Source organism: Saimiri boliviensis, chromosome 17 (genome assembly GCF_048565385.1).
Source record: "Saimiri boliviensis isolate mSaiBol1 chromosome 17, mSaiBol1.pri, whole genome shotgun sequence".
Taxonomy (NCBI): domain Eukaryota; kingdom Metazoa; phylum Chordata; class Mammalia; order Primates; family Cebidae; genus Saimiri; species Saimiri boliviensis.
Genome location: NC_133465.1, coordinates 10,356,739 through 10,369,523, shown reverse-complemented (window position 1 = coordinate 10,369,523; position 12,785 = coordinate 10,356,739). Strand labels below are relative to the sequence as shown.

The window sequence follows — 12,785 nt, the reverse complement described above, 5'->3', positions numbered from 1 at the left end:
AACTTTTTCCTTTGACAAATGGGGATATTTCAGCATTAATTGGCTGTAATAGTGACCGATGGCAAAGGGGAAGAGAATCCCCAGCTGTTCAGCCTTCCCGTACAGACCTGAGATCACATGCACAATCGCATAGCCTGATTTGGGCATGTATTTCATTTACATTTTTTGTGACATCACTTCACTTTGTTGGTGTCTCAGATAAACCTTTCTTTCCCGCTGATTCTAAGTCAGATTTGGTTGCGTAAATGAAAGGGTATCTAGACTAAAAGAGTTTAAGACCTCTTTCTCTTTAGAACACAGAAGCTTTTTTTTGGGGGGGGGGGAGTGGAATTTGCAGCGAGAAAAGCAATATTTCATGAAGATTTGTGTCTTGTCAGGCCTCTGTCAAATGTTTTGTTTATGTGGCTGCTGTTCTTGAAAGCTGAGCTGGACATTTAACTGTCTTGATATTTCCCTTGTGGTTTTAGTCTCTGTTATGAAAGCCGCCTCATGCATGGGTTATAGGGCCGCAATGTCCGGGGCTTGCAATCCCCCCATTTTGCAGATGAGGAAACAGAGGCCCAGAGAGGCTAAGATCATTGCACTCATCACAGCTCTGCTGTCTGGAAACACAGCATCTCTTTATGCCTAGGCCTGTGTGCTATCTCCTAATACTTTCATCGTCCTGAGTTGAGGATAGGATATCAGAATGGCCCACACTATTTTTATTAAAGGGGGAGGAGGAGAGAAGCAACATTCCTCTGCAGTACATCAGGAATGGAGAGTTTGAATTAAATGTCTCTGTCAATCAAAAGCTGGTGAGCAGTCATTCAGATTTTCTGACTTGGAAGCCAGAAGCTGGAACTGGCTATTGGGAGGAGACTACCTTGCCTTTTTTTTTTTTTTTTTTTTCTTTTTTGAGATGGACTTTCCCTTTTTCACCCAGGCTGGAGTGCAGTGGTGGGATCTCGGCTCACTAAAAACTCCATCTTCTGGTTTCAAGCAATTCTCTTGCCTCAGCCTCCCGAGTAGCTGGCATTACAGGTGCCCACCACCATGCTCAGCTGATGTTTGTATTTTTAGTAGAGACAGGTTTTCACCATGTTGGCCAGGCTGGTCTCGAACTCCTGACCTCATGATCTGCCTGCCTTGGCCTCCCAAAGTGCTAGGATTACAGGTCTGAGCCACCGCGCCTGGCTGAGAGGAGACTACCTTTTAATTGTGCAGAAGCATCGGGACCAGAGACACCTTGAAATGGAGCAAAATGTAGGCTTTTCTTTTTTCTGGGGTTCCCCAACCCCTCCAGGCTTCAAGGTGGGGAAGCAGTCCCTGCCTCCCTTAATATTTCTGGAGCTGTTCTCTGTATTTCAGGAGTGCTTGTGGGACCGCACCTCACGTCCCCCACCCCAGATCCTGTGGTTCTAAGACAGTCACAAGGCCCTTAGGCACCTGCTCCAAACCCCTTTATAAGAGGCCAAAAGAGTGTCTCTGATATTTGGTGGCACAATTATGCTGGTTCGTCAATGCCGAGATTCTTCCAAAGCATGCTGACGAGTGGGTGTCTCTCAGATCCCCATCATGCCGTACGGTGCCGCTGGGGAGATGCCACCAACATAAAGAACCAGCCATCTCAGATGCACGCAACATGCTCACATTCAGTTTTCCTCATCTCTTGCATGGTCTCCTCCGGAACCCTGTTCATTGCCTCTTCTGTCTTCTATTCGGACAGCAGGTGCCGTCACCATAAAAATCGCATTCTCCAGAGTCAGAGAAGGAAGGGCCATGCGGGAATAGGGGCTCTGCAAGGCCCACAAAGAAGGCATTTCTTTCCTACCCTCCACTGACCACTTGATTCCTTGATGGCTTCAAGGCTGTGACATGGCTTCTGACCCAAGAGGGGCCATCCAGTTCATCCTTGCAGTTTGCAGGATCATTTGCAAATCTTTTCATCAATCCTTGTCCCCCTGGAGACTCCGTGTTTCCAGCCTGGCAAGTTTCCCTGTGAGGGTTGACTTCCTGTATTTTTGCTGCATGAACTGCATTGTAATTATGTTAATCAAAAATTACTGGTTAACCAGATCACTCCATTTCTTTATAGGGTCAGAAAATACAGAGTCTATTGTTCTGTGTCCTCTCCCTGCTCCATCTTGACAAACATACCCCATGAGTTGACTGGCCCTCAGGGATGTGCTGGGGGCTTGCAGGGTGGCTGGGACCCTTGCCAAGCCCACCAGGAGCTGGATATGTCTGGATTGCTCCGAGTGGTTCAGCCTCCAGGCTCACGGCTGGGAGAAAACTCCCACGGCCTTAATGTCCACCTCTCAGGGTGGGTGCCAGTGACAGCCACAGTGCGAGGCTTCCTCTTGCCACTTCATGGACAGAGGACAGTGATGGTGTGGGGGAGTAGGAGGAAGTAGCTGATGCAGATGAAGAAGAGTGTGTGCCAGACACTCCATGGGGACTGGAGTTGCAACCTGGGTGAGTCACTTTTGGATTCGTCCAGGGAGGCTAGCGGGGATGGGCATCTGATGTGAGCAAGGTGAGGGATTCAGGCCAGCGAGGTGTGGACTGTTGCTCCCACATTCATTGTTACCCCATCCATCTGTCTGCCCCAAGTAGTGAGGCCTGAGGACACTTAGAGAGTGCCAGTTTTGGAAGAGTCGTGAGAATGTTTGCATCTAAATGACTGAAGCCGCCTTTGAGAAGTTTCTTTTATGGACTCAAGGAGGCGGCCTTGCTGACTGGGTGATTTCTAATAAGAAGGGTTTGAGGCTACACGCAGAGGACTCTGGTGAAACCTCCAACAGATTCTGCAAATAGAAAACTGGAAGAGAGAAAGGCGACCCTCCTGGCTCTTTGGCTTCTTACTGGTTAGCAGTGGAGGCGCACCTCATGCGCTTGACCCCCTTTTCACACAGATCCAGCCACGGTGCCACAGGACGTGGTCATACTCAGGCCCAGGCCCCAAAACAGCTACACTCTCTTCTCTGCGTTTTGGCCCTGGGAACCCTTTGAGGGCTTACAGAGCCCGACAGGTGTTTCAAATGAGGTCTTTGGAAAGCCCTGGGTTCCTACTGAGTTTTCCCTCAGTCTACAAAGTGCTTTGGTCTCAACTCATCCACCTGAATGGATTCCAGGGCTCCGGATTCCCTGTGGAAGCGGAGTGCCCTTGGGGCCCATAAAACTTGATAGAGGTGAGACTCAAGAGACTCACAGCGTCTCTGTTTTGTTACCTCTGGTTGAGAACCTGTCAGTTTTTAGGAAAAGCCAAGTGTGGACATGAGAAGCAAGGACAGAGGGTGGATGCCACCTGGGCAGGTAGGTACCTGATCCCTCATATTTGGCAGTAGGGGCAACAGGACACAGATCTTCATTATGAGGATGAGAGGAAGAGCGGCATTTTGTTTCCATCTCTCTTGGTGTTCTCACCGTCTCAGTGTTCCTCCTGCCTCTTGATCTCTTCTTGTTTATATATACATATTATTATCATTGTTATTATTTGAGATGGAGTCTTGCTCTGTCACTCAGGCTGGAGGGCAGTGGCACGATCTCAGCTCACTGCAATCTCTGCCTCCTGGGTTCAAGCAATTCTCCTGTCTCAGCCTCCCTGGTAACTGGGATTACAGGTGCACACCACAACGCCCAGCTAATTTTTGTATTTTAGTAGAGATGGAGTTTCACCATGTTGGCCAGGCTGATCTTGAACTCCTGACCTCAGCCAATTCACCTGCTTCAGCCTCCCAAAGTGCTGGGATTACATTCGTGAACCACCGTACCTGGCCTAGTATATTTTTTTAAGTGGAGGGTTTGTTTTGTTTTTTTGAGACAGGGTCTCTGTTGCTCAGGCTGGAGAACAGAGTGCAAATGCGGCTCACTGTGTCCTGGAACTCCTGGGTTCAAGCAATCCTTCTGCCTCAGCCTCCCCAGTAGCTGGACAAAAGGTGTGCACTACCACGTCTGGCTAATTTTTAAATTTTTTTGTAGAGATGGAGTTGCTGTGTTGCCCAGGTTGGTCTTAAACTGCTGAGCTCAAGCGACCCTCCCACCTTGGACTCCCAAGATGTTAGGATTATAGGTGTGAGCCACTGCACCCAGCCCTTTTCTAGTACTGTCTAGATTGGAGACTGAGGTTATGATTTCATTTTTTTTTTTACAGTATAGCTTGAGAATAGCAACATGTATACATGATTGTATAACTAGATTCTTTTTTTTTTTTTTTTTTTTTTTTTTTGAGACGGAGTTTCGCTCTTCTTACCCAGGCTGGAGTGCAATGGTGCAATCTCGGCTCACCACAACCTCTGCCTCCTGGGTTCAAGCAATTTTCCTGCCTCAGCCTCCTGAGTAGCTGAGACTACAGGCGCGTGCCACCATGCCCAGCTAATTTTTTTTTTGGGGGGGTATTTTAGTAGACACGGCGTTTCACCACATTGACCAGGATGTTCTCGATCTCTTGACCTCATGATCCACCTGCCTTGGCAACTAGATTCATTATTACATATGCATTTCTGTAAGCTGCTTTCGGTGTTCAGCCTTTGTCCTTTTGTGCTGCGATTTCTTCATTCTTCAGCTTTATTTGTCTTCATCTTTCAGGCGGTTGGAGTACATCTCTTAAGTCCTTTTACTAAGGAGGACATGAGTCCTTGTCTGTAGAAGAATGTATTTCTGTCATCTTCACTGGTGAAAGACAGCTTGGCTGCCAGTGAAGGTCTTGGTATTTTTGCCGTCATGCACCGGAGGCGTCTTTTGAGATGTGGTTACAGAGAAGTTTGAGACCAGCTTTCTTTTTTCCTTGCACTGGTCTTCCCACGTGAATGATTACAAGACTTTTATCCTTATCTTTGCTGTGTGAATATGTTGTTGGGATATGTCTGCTTCTTGGTCTTTTGAAATCCACTTCGCCTTGAACAGCGTAGGACCTCCCATTCTGCCCAGCTCGGAACGTTCCTTTGAATCAGCCTTTGTTTATTGTTTCTTATCTGTTAGAGCTTTTCTGCTGGTCTCCTCCACAGGAAAAAAAAAAACCCCAGTATCCATATCTTGGCTTGCTGTTTCATCCTCACATTTGCATTTTTCCCATTTCCTTTGCATTCTGGGGGAAAAAAATTTCTCATTTGTTTTGTACATAACTAATTCACTTTGTTTTGCAGTACTAATTCTGTGTTTTATTGCAACCAATGTGCTTTTTCCTTCTGTTACAACCTTTCAAACTTCCCTATAATTTTTTATCATTTTCTGTTCCTTTTTTATATCATGTTGGTTTTTTTTTTTTAAACCAACTTGCCTTGTTTTGCATTTGTTTTGTTCTCTTATGAGTTTTTGCTGTTATATCATAGATGTCAGATCTTCCAGCCCTTTGTTGAGGCTGCTAAATACTTTTCTGAGATGTTTCTCCTGGATACTACGTGAGATCATGATGAGAAGTTTGTTTCTCTTGAGACTTCTGGATATTCATCCTCAATCTATTTTCTGCAATTAAACAAACAAACAAGCAAACATATTATCTTGTCTCCCTTCCTCCCCATTTATGCAGCTGTAACTAAACACCTGAGACTGGATAATGTATAAGGAACATGAATGTATTTATTTGAGACAGTGCCTCACTCTGTCAGCTGGAGTGCAGTGGCACGATCATAGCTTACTGCATTCTCAAACTCCTGGGCCCAGGCAGTCCTTCCACTGCCCCCTCATCAGCCTTGCCAATTACCTGGGGCTACAGGTGCATACCACGATGCCTAGCTAAATTTTAATAAAGAAACATTTATTTTTGGAGAGATCAGGGGGTCTCACTACGTTGTCTAGGCTTATCTTGAACTCTTGGCCTCAAGCAAACCTCCTGAGTAGCTGGGATTACAGGCACGAGCCACTGTGCGTAGCTCAGGAACAGGACTTTTTCACAGTTCTGGAGACTGGGAGGTCCCCAGATCAAGGTGTCAACAGGTTCTGTTGTCTGGTGAGGGCTGCTGTCTGCCTCCAAATGGCACCATGTTGCTGTGTCTGCCAGAGAAAGGAACACCGTGTCCTCACATGGAGGAAGGGAGGAAGGGCAAGCTAGTGAATGCTGCATGAAACCGCTTTTATAAGAGCCTCAATCCCACTGAAGGAGGAGGAGCCCTCCTGGCCTAATCACCTCTTAAAAGATCCCATCTCTATTTTTTTTTTTTTTTTTTTTTTTTTTTTTTTTTTTTTTAAGACGGAGTTTTGCTCTGTTGCCCAGGCTGCAGTGCAATAGCGCGATCTTGGCTCACTGCAGCCTCCGCCTCCTGGGTTCTTGCAATTCTCCTGCCTTAGCCTCACGAGTAGCTGGGATTACAGGCTCACGCTGCCATACCTGGCTAATTTTTTGTATTTTAGTAGAGACGGGGTTTCACCATGTTGTTCAGGCTGGTCTCGAACTCCTGAGCTCAGGCAACCTGCCCGCCTTGGCCTCCCAAAGTGCTGGGATTACAGGCATGAGCCACTGCGCTCAGCTGAGACCCCATTTCTTAATCCTTCCATATTGGCAACACCTGAATTTTGGAGGGGACTCATTCAAACCATGGCAGAATCCATTCAGTAGATCCATGAAGAGCTGGGATTTGTTCACAGGTGAGGCACACACACCTTCTTCTCCCCCACTCCCATTCCCTGTCTACTTATTTGGTGAAATAGCCTCCTTAAATCTTCTTGAAGCCTAGTTCCTACTACAATTCTCATCCATCCATCCGTCCATCCATCTATCCATCCATCCAATGTTCTGGGTTCTGTGCTGAGACTAAAGCTGTGAAAAGAAGGACAGGGATATGGCCCTGTCTTCCCAAATCTTATGGTCTGTTTTTTTTTTTTGTTGTTGTTGTTGATATGGCAGCTACCTCAAACTCCTTCTTCCAGGCCAAGTCTCTGAATCTCTGACCTTTAGAAGAAAATGAAGATGTGGCCAGGTGTGGTGGCTCACACCTGTAATCCCAGCACTTTAGGAGGCCAAGGTGGGCAGATCACGAGGTCAGGAGATTGAGCCCATCCTGGCTAACATGGTGAAACCCCGTCTCTACTAAAAATAAAAAAAAAACTTAGCCAGGCATGGTGGCACATGCCTGTAGTCCCAGCTACTCAGGAGGCTGAGGCAGGAGAATCGCTTGAACCGGAGAGGTGGAGGTTGCAGTGAGCTGAGATCACGCCACTGCACTCCAGCCTGGCGACAGAGTGAGAGTCTGTCTAAAAAAAAAGAAAACGGAGACTCTGCCAGGGTCCAGCCTGTCGCTTATGTAACTACTGGTGGAGACTATAGTCCCCAGGATGTGCTGTGACATTGCCAGGGGTCCCCTACTATTTTCTGTGCACTGAAATTTCTGAGTAGGGACAGAAAGGCTACTAGAGTTGGAGAGCACAGTGCTTTCACCTGTGAGACAGGAAGTGTGCCCAGTATTCTTGGAGACCCAGACTCTGGGGCTGGTGATGTCATTGTGGACTGTGAGGCCCTCTTGCTTGGTTTGTGTCTTAACCCAGAGTCGGAGGAGATTATTGTTCTTTGGGTAGCTGTTTCCAGCTCTGTGTAGGAGTCTGCCCACCATAAACAGGTGCCCAGCGGGAAGGCATGACGTGCGAGTAACTTGCCAGTCTCCAGCCCTGCTGGGTCTTGATCTTCCTGGTGGGCCCTGGCAGCTCTATTAGCCATGGACTGACTCCCTGAGGAGTGTAGAGCTGGCAGTGGGGCCACTCCTGGCTGCTGGGTCCAGGACTACTCAGGGACTCAACCCTCCCAGGCATGCCCAGCCGTGCCCTGGCTGCTTCTGGATGTCCAGCTGCCTCCACGGTTGGGGAAGAGGACTTGCTGGAGAGTCCTTTGTGGAGGAGCCTTCAAGCCGTGCCAATCACGGCACTGGGCTCATTAGCAAGCATTGCCATGACAACGGGTCTGCCAGAAAGTGGCTCGTTAGGCTGACAACTTCAGAGCTGTTATATATAGATCTGGGTGTGGGGGGAGTGGGGGTGTGGGGCCCTGTGGATATGCTTTTCTTTAGAGCTCCTATTGCTTCTGGGTTTGGGGTGTGAGAGGACGCAGAGCAGAAGACCTTAAAACCGTCTGATCTGGCTGCTAAAGCGAGTGTCTGACGACCACCCATTAACGCCGGCTGGCAAGTAGCATTTGCTCGTGGCTTTAGGAAAAGGTAAGAGTCAGGGGTTCTCGGAAGCCTCCGGAGGGGCAAAGAGTCCCAGAGGCAGAGGTGGCACCCAGGTCAAACTTGAGCTTGAAGCATGGTGGGAGCTGCAGGGAGTGGAAGAGCGGGGTCAGTACTGCTTGGAAGCTGCAGAGATAACCTCCAGTGTCTGTTAAATAGTTTATTTGAAGGGTTTGGGGCAGTGGGACAGAATCTTTTTCTTTAATAAGTACCTGTGCAGCCCAACACTGTCTTTTTACAAATCGTGCTTATAGAAATTTTATGATCTCAGTTGTCATTTCAGAAGTGATGTTTTTCTCAGTGGCTGCCTCTAAAGCGGCAGCGGAGTGGCTTCAGAGCACAGGACTCACCCAAGATCATTGTTCCAAATGCAGTCTCCCGGGCCACCCTGGAGGTGGAGTCAGGCCCGAGAGTATGTACTTTCACTCACATCCCAGGTGACTGCTGGGGGGCCCACGGTGATCATAGTTTGAGAAACTCTGCTGTAGGGGGATTTGTCTTTGATCTCTAATCTCTGGGTGACTTTGCTTGCCTGCTTTTTATTTTTAAAAGGAGAAATCGGTAGCCATTATTAAAGGGAAAATTTGGGGGGTGGTGATTTTTTTTTTTTTTTTTTTTTTTTTTTTTAAATAGACAAGGAAGTCAGCCTACAGCTAGGGAACGTGACTGCCTGGATGCGGGTGGTGATATTTTTGCACATCTCCTGGGAAGGCATATGCTCACTTGGGGACTAGGAGACAAGCAGGAGGATCAGGCTTGAGTTGTCCTCCTCCTTGGGAAGGAGCCGGAGGGTCAGGTGGTCTTGGTGAGGAAATGGAGCTGAGTAGGTATAGTTGGGGAGAGATATGGCGGGGCTTTAGGAAACTGGATAGAAGTCTCTAGAACAAAGCTAATATTTTAATTAATCAATTTTGTGTAGATAGATGGAATCTTGCTACGTTGCCCAGTCTGGCCTTGAACTCCTGGCCTCAAGCAATCCTCCTGCCTCGGCCTCCCAAAACGCTGGGATTACAGGCATGAGCCGCTGCATCTGACCAGCTCGTATCTTCAAGCAGTTTAACATTTAATTAGCTGTGCAACACTGGGCAAGTTATGAAACCCTCTGCGTCTCAGATTCCTTGTTTTAAAGTGGGAATAAATGTCAGCTGTGAGGCAGACTTGCTGTGATGATTACCTGATTGTCTAAAGCACCCAGTCCAGTCTGGCATGCATTATAGATATTTGGTGACTGGGTACTGGATGTACCCAGTCATTCTTGATGGGTCATTCTTGATGGGTACTGGATCTGAGCTCATCTATTTCTTGAGTACTTCTAGAGTAGGGTTCTGAAGTAGTCTAGAAACTTCCTGATATTATGTATAAAATAGCGCATGTGTGTGTGTATGTGTGTGTGCGCACCTGTTATAGGGGACAGAAGATCCATAGCCTTCCTTAGATTGTTAGAGGATGAACTTTCTGTATATATCATTGAGCAGGTTGCCTACTGAACAGGGAGGCCCAGATGAGGGTGGATGGAGAAGGACCGAAGCCTGGCCTTGCATTCTGCCCGAGGGATGGTCCCTTCCAGAGGAAGAGGCCGTGTTTTCTAATTCCCACAAAGATACCCTGTATGTTAGGTAAAGAATGTCTGAGTTTAGAAAAAAAACTTCCTTCATTTTCCCCACCCCCACTCCTGCTACCTCTGATCTTGTTCCTTCCAGGTGGGGTCTGTCCCCAACACCCCTGGGCCTGTGTCACCTCTGCTTCTAGTCCTGTTCCCATGGGAAAGTCCTGACACAATTAAGGAGAAAAAAGCCACAGGACTAAGGAAGAGAAGGGAAGGATTTAACTTGGAAGGAAACTAATTAGAAGAATAAGATTGAGTGAGCCCTTAATTATTGGGTGGTAATGCACACTGTATCCTCTTGATGACTGGGGGCCTGCTGTTCCTTCCCCTCTGTAGCCATGAAGGGTGAGATAATGCTGATGCTGTTGGCTCTTTTTTTTTTTTTTTTCTTGAGTCAGAGTTTGGTTCTTATTGCCCAGGCTGGAGTGCAATGGTGTGGTCTCAGCTCACTGCAACCACTGCCTCCTGGGTTCAGGTGATTCTTATGCTTCAGCCTCCCGAGTAGCTGGGATTACAGGCCTGAGCCACCATATCTGGCTATTTTTTTTTTTTTTTTGTATTTTTATTAGAGATGGGGTTTCACTGTGTTGCTCAGGGTGGTCTCAAACCCCTAGCCTCAGGTGATCCACCCACCTCGGCCTCCTATAAGTGCTGGCATTACAGGCATGAGCCACTGTGCCTGGCCGCTGTTGGCTCTTAAATGAGAACTTGAAGGTAGAGAGGTCTAACTTCTGCCTTCACCACATTTTTAAATGCTTTTTTTTTTTTAAATTGTGGTACAATACACATGACAATATCAGTGATATTTATGCATTGATATTGTACAGCCATTACCATGATCTGGTTCTGGAACATTTGTCATTACCCCAAAGGGAAAATCTATACCCATTCTCCCCTCTCCAGACCCCTGGAAAAGACAAACCTATTTCTGTCTCTATGGCTCTGCCCGTTCTGGGCATTTCATGTGAATGAAATCATACCATACGTGGTCTTTTGTGTCTGGTTTCTTTCACTTAGCATAATGTAGTCAAGGTTTATCCATGTTGTAGCATGGATCACTGCTCCATTTTTCTAAATTTCTGAATAATATTCCATTTTATGGCCATAGCACCCTATCCATCCATCTGTTGATGGGTATTTGAGTTGTTTCCACTTTCTGGCCATTACAAACGATATTGCCGTGAACATCCGTGTACCAATTTTTGTTTGTTTGCTTGCTTCTAGGTTTCTGGGTCTACACCTGGTTGTCTCCATGTCTTTTGACTTCTGACTTGTTGAAAGTCAGCCATTAGGAGGAACTTCTTGCTAAGAGAGGGGAAAGGTGAAGCGGCTGTGGCTGCCCTGGGAGATGGAGGCAGAGCGTGGCTGGGCAGGAGAGAGATGTGGAGTCCAGCCTTGCCACATCAGTCACAGTAGAAGATGGGCCTGGTGGGCCCAGTGTCCTCCTCTCCCTTCTTTCAGCATCTCATGGCCCTTCCAGGCTCAGTGTCAGGATGCTTCCCTTCTGTAAGGTCCCGAATTTCCTCATTGGAGGAGACCTCCTTGGTCATCAGTGTCTTGTGGAGAAGGGACGGTGTCATTATTGCTCTCTTGTGGGTGGGGCGCTGAGGGTCACGGGTTGAGTCCGCTGGCTCTCCAGCCCCTGTAAGGAGTGGTCTCCTCACTGCCCAGCCTTCTCACCAGAACGCACTGGCCAGCTCTCAAGCCGTTAACCTCCTCAGCACGTGTTTGCCTTTTGAGTCGGATAGTGTTGGAAACAGAAAACTCAGAGAAGTGACTGTTGATGGTGGCATTTCAGAGCCAGGGATGGTGAGGCCAGGGTGGAGGTCAGTATCGCCGGAGACAGAGACCGTGTGAAGCCCTTCAGCAGAAACCCCTATTCATTGTGCATCCCTAGTGCCAGGTTGTTTATTGTTAGCTGTCTCCTGTCTTCATATTATCACCCTTCATTTTAGAGATTCCAGAATAGCCTGGTGAGTCAGGAGCCTGTGGTCACGTGGCTGCTAAGCGGTCCAGGCAGGATTGGCACTGAAGGCTGTTTGAGCCTGAGGACTGTTTTCACTGTGCCTATGGGTCCCCTTCACTGCACCCCTTTTCTGGCCATGTCAATATTTGATCCTTCCCATCTCCCCCCCAAGTTATCTGGATAAATACCAATATGGCCTTCCCATATTTGATTGAAGGAGAAACTAGAATATTTCACTCAAGGAGAAGATACCTGGCACCTTGCCCCTCTGGTTCTAGAATCTGTTTCATCAAACGCTCATTCCTGTTGTTGCGTGTTTTTTATTTGTTGTTGTTGTTCTTTGTTTGGAGACAGGATCTCACGGCTCACTGCAACCTCGACCTCTGAGGTTAAGGTGATCCTCCCACCTCAGCCTCCTACGTAGCTGGGACCACACGTGTGCACCACCATACCTGGCTAATTTAAAAAATTATTTGCAGATGGAGTCTTCCTGTGTTGCCCAGGCTGGTCTCAAACTCCGGGACTCAAGCCCTTCTTCCACATCAGCCTCCCAAAGTGCTAGGATTACAACCTGAGCCATTGCACCTGGCCCTAACCCTCATTTTTAATCCCCTGATGCCCCCATGCTTGCTTTATTCCTAGTCCCACTGGAGAGAACATACATCTCCTGTGCAAGGGATGCTTCTCGTTGTCTCAACATGCACATGCGCGTGCACACGCGCACACACACACACATGCACGCGCACACGCACCTTGTTATAATCCTATTTGTCTTGCATGTATTTTGGCCATCATCCAATCCTGGAGAGGCCACAGTGGTGTGGAGGCCTCTTTCTTAGAAGATGGTCTTCCAGCCAGGCGCGGTGGCTCATGCCTGTAACCTCAGCACTTTGGGAGGCCAAGGCGGGCAGATCACCTGAGGTCAGGAGTTTGAGACCAGCCTGACCAACATGGGGAAACCCCGTCTCTACTAAAAATACAAAAGTAGCCGGGTATGGTAGCACATGCCTGTAATCTCAGCTACTTTGGAGGCTGAGACGGGAGAATCACTTGAACCTGGGAGGTGGAGGTTATGGTG

At 47.8% G+C, this 12,785-nt stretch overlaps 1 protein-coding gene across 6 annotated transcripts in view; it reads left to right on the top strand.

Annotated features, from left to right (window-relative positions):
- Positions 1-12,785, top strand: part of GAS7 (growth arrest specific 7) — a 283,465-nt gene that overhangs the window by 161,940 nt on the left and 108,740 nt on the right. The window contains exon 1 of one of the 6 annotated variants that reach the window (XM_003929239.4): positions 7,960-8,123. The exons of the other annotated variants lie outside the window; for them this stretch is intronic. The gene's annotated coding sequence lies outside the window, so the exon portion shown is untranslated. Of the gene's footprint in view, positions 1-7,959; positions 8,124-12,785 lie in introns of those variants that run through there. 6 annotated transcript variants of the gene reach the window in all.